General features: G+C 71.4%; 1 non-coding gene across 1 annotated transcript; it reads right to left on the minus strand.

The window, feature by feature from the left end:
- Positions 1-3,111: 3,111 nt before the first annotated feature.
- On the minus strand, positions 3,112-3,230 carry LOC135977596 (5S ribosomal RNA). Its single transcript, XR_010595031.1, has one exon. It is a non-coding gene; the product is annotated as a 5S ribosomal RNA (ribosomal RNA).
- Positions 3,231-3,899: the final 669 nt, after the last annotated feature.

The raw sequence follows: 3,899 nt of genomic DNA on the forward strand, positions 1-3,899 counted from the left end.
AGTCGTCCCCCGGGTACTCCGGGGGCCAGGCTTAATCGTCGTCCCCCCGGGCGCTCCAGGGGGAAAAGCTTAATAGTCCTCCCCCGAGGATAGGCTTAATAGGCGTCCCCCGGCCAGTCCGGGGGAGGCTTAATAGTCCTTCCAGGGGAGGCTTAATAGTCATCCCCCGGGCAGTCCGCGGGAGGCTTAATAGTCGTCCCCCGAGTGCTCCGGGGGGGGCAGGCTTAATAGTCGTTCCCCAGGCAGTCCGGGAGAGGCTTAAGAGTCATCCCCCGACAGTGTGGGTGTGGGTGTGGGCGGGGGGGAGGCTTAGCAGTCGTCCCCAGGGCGGTCCGGGGGTGGGGGGAGGCCTCAGAGTCGTCCCTCCGAGAGCCGTGTCGGCGGCGGTGGCGGGTGTCAGGCTTTACATCCAGCCTCCGGAGGGTGAGCGTCCTCGGACGCGATGCAGCCGCCGCAGAGAGGCAGCCTCCGAGGCAGGGAGCGGAGCACCGAGGCTGGGGAGTGGGGAGCAGGAGCCGGGGGGGGGGAGGTGGGGGGCGTTCAGGACAACAGGTCAACCCCCGGGAAGCGGCTGTCAAATGTTCAAAGTCCCCACTCGGCCACCAGGTCAAGCCCCGGGAAGCGGCTGTAAAATGTTCAAAGTCCCCCCCGGGACAACAGGTCAAGCCCTGGGAGGCGGCTGTCAAATGTTCAAAGTCCCCACCGGGACAACAGGTCAAGCCCTGGGAGGCGGCTGTCAAATGTTCAAAGTCCCCACCGGGACAACAGGTCAACCCCCGGGAAGCGGCTGTCAAATTTTCAAAGTCCCCGTTCGGCCACCAGGTCAACCCGCTGAATCTACTGGGTTGACCTGGCGGCCGGTTTGCTTTCCGGCCACCAGGTCAACCCATTGGATTCGACGGGTTGACCTGGCGACCGGTTTGCTTTCCGGCCACCAGGTCAACCCATTGGATTCGACGGGTTGACCTGGTGGCCGGTTTGCTTTCCGGACCGGATGTCACCCCACTCCCAGGGCAGCGCGGCAGTGGTGCTGAGGACCGCAGAGGGGGGGCTTAATAGTCGAGAGGGAGCAGGTCCGGGGGAGGCTTAATAGTCGTCCCCCGAGGACTCCGGGGGCCAGGCTTAATAGTCGTCCCCCCCCCCCCCCCCCCGGGCGCTCCAGGGGGGAAAGCTTAATAGTCCTCCCCCGAGGACTCCGGGGGCAGGCTTAACAGTCGTCCGCCCCGGGCGCTCCAGCGGGAAAGCTTAATAGTCCTCCCCTGACAGTGTGTGTGTGTGTGGGAGGGAGGCTTAGCAGTCTTGCCCCGGGTGGTCCGGTGGGGGAGGCTTAGCAGTCATCCCCCGAGGACTCCGGGGGCAGGCTTAATAGTGGTTCCAGGGGAGGCTTAATAGTCTTCCCCCGGGCAGTCCGGGAGAGGCTTAATCGTCATCCCCCGACAGTGTGTGTGTGTGTGTGTGGGGGGGAGGCTTAGCAGTCTTCCCCCAGGCTGGGTGGGGGCCTGGCGGGAGGCGTCGCAGTCTTCCCCCGGGCGGTCCGGTGGGGGAGGCTTAGCAGTCGTCCCCAGGGCGGTCCGGGGGTGGGGTGGGGTGGGGGGCCTCACAGTCGTCCCTCGGAGAGCCGGGTCGGCGGCAGTGGTGGGTTTACGTCCAGCCTCCGGAGGGTGCGCGTCCTCGGAGGCGATGCAGGCGCCGCAGAGAGGCAGCCTCCGAGGCAGGGAGCGGAGCACCGAGGCTGGGGAGAGGGGAGCAGGAGCCGGGGGCTGGGGGTGGGGGTGGGGGGCGTTCAGGACAACCGGTCAAGCCCCGGGAAGCAGCTGTCAAATGTTCCAAGTCCCCACTCGGCCACCAGGTCCACCCCAGTCTAGCAATGGGGTTGACCTGGCTGACGGCCGGTTAGTATCAAGGTAAACTCACCGTCGTCCACAGGAGGGCAGCTCTCAGGCCGGCCGGCTGCGGCTGACTCTGGGGCGGCGCCCGGTCCCGGCAGCGAGGGGCGGGGGGCGCGGAGCGAGACGGGGCTAACCGGGGGGGGGGGGCGCCTCCTGCGACTTTGGGGGCCGCGGGTCGTCAGTGGCGTGCAGGCCGGGCCTCTCCCGGGGGATTCGGGGGGGCGGTCCTGCGGGCCGGGCGCAGGGGGCTCGGGCGAGCCCGGGCCGGTCCGCCCCGGGGCCGGGGTCTCCGCCTGCGGCTCAGGGGGGCGCGGGTCGTCGGGGGAGGAAGCCCGGGGGAGCTGCACACCGGCCCGCCAGGCCAGGCCTGGCCTGGATGGCCGCGGGGGGATTCGGGGCGGTCCCGCGGGCCGGGGGCCGGGCGCAGGGGAGGCGGGGGGTCCGAGCGAGTCCGTCCCGGGCCCGGGGCCTCCCCCTGCGGCTTTGGGGTCCGTGGGTCCCCGCTGGCGGAAGCCACTGGGAGCTGGACACCCGCCGTCCGTCCCGCCTGGCCAGGCCTGGCCTGGGTGGCCGCGGGGGGATTCGGGGCGGTCCCGCGGGCCGGCGGCCGGGCGCAGGGGAGGCGGGGGGTCCGAGCGAGTCGGTCCCGGGCCTGGGGTCTCCCCCTGCGGCTTTGGGGTCCGTGGGTCCCCGCTGGAGGAAGCCGCTGGGCGCTGGACACCCGCCGTCCGTCCCGCCTGGCCAGGCCTGGCCTGGGTGGCCGCGGGGGGATTCGGGGCGGTCCCGCGGGCCGGCGGCCGGGCGCAGGGGGTCCGAGCGAGTCCGTCCCAGGCCCGGGGCCTCCCCCTGCGGCTTTGGGGTCCGTGGGTCCCCGCTGGAGGAAGCCGCTGGGCGCTGGACACCCGCCGTCCGTCCCGCCTGGCCAGGCCTGGCCTGGGTGGCCGCGGGGGGGGATTCGGGGCGGACCTGCGGGCCGGCGGCCGGGAGGGTCCGGGCCAGTCCGCCCCATGCCCGGCGTCTCCCCCAGCGGCTTCGGTGGCCCCGGGGGGGGTCCTCCGCGGAGGAAGCCGGGTGGGTGGGGAGCCGGACCCCAGGCGCCCAGACCCGTGACCTGCGGCCGCGACCTCCGACTCGGCAGGAGCGACGAGGGGCTTTCCGGCCCGTCCCCCCCTCTCCTTCCCCCCCAGAAAAGGAGAGAGAGCTGACTCGGACCGGGAAAAGCTGCCTACGGCACCTGGGATTCCCAGGCGGTCACCCATCCAAGTACTAGCCAGGCCCGGGACGGTTTACCTTCCGAGATCGGACGGGATCGGGGGCGTTCGGTCCGGTATGGCCGTAGGCACCCGGCCCCGCGCCTCCTCGCCCGCTTTCCCCTGCCGACGCCCGGGCCTGCCGCACGGTGAGCCCCGGTCGGACTGCCCCCCCCCCTGCGGCAGGGCCCCCGTCTCTCGCGGGCCCGGTCCTTTTTTCCTTTTCGAGCTCCGGGGCCCGGGCTGGCCGCCAGAGCCCCTCCGCCCGCCCTCCCCGGCGTCGGGGAAAATACTGTCCCGGACTTCCAGTGCGCCCGATCCTGTCAGCCGGGGGGTGGGGAGGGGCAGTCCCTCGCTGCGGCCGGGGAGGGTGAGCCCAGGGCGGCTTGCCTGCCGTGCGAGGCCCCTCTCGGCCACCAGGTCAACCCCGAGTCGAAAGGGCTGAAAAATTTTCAGAGTCCCCTCCCGGGCACCAGGTCAACCCGTGGAATCGGACGGGTTCACCTGCTGGCCGGTTCGCTTCCCGGCCACCAGGTCAACCCCTAGGTTGCCGACCGGCCTACCCAGTGGCCGGTTTGCTTTCCGGCCACCAGGTCAACCCCTAGGGGTTTTAACGGGGGCACGCCCGGTGGCCTCTTTCCCGTCCGGTCACCAGGTCAACCCGGATCTCCCTCCTTCCCTGGGCGTCCCCTCCTCGGAGGCGTCAGGTTCCATTTCCCCCCCCCCCCCCCAGACTTCCAGGGGCCCGATCCAGTCGGCC

Source organism: Chrysemys picta, unplaced genomic scaffold (genome assembly GCF_011386835.1).
Source record: "Chrysemys picta bellii isolate R12L10 unplaced genomic scaffold, ASM1138683v2 scaf4, whole genome shotgun sequence".
Classification (NCBI taxonomy): domain Eukaryota; kingdom Metazoa; phylum Chordata; order Testudines; family Emydidae; genus Chrysemys; species Chrysemys picta.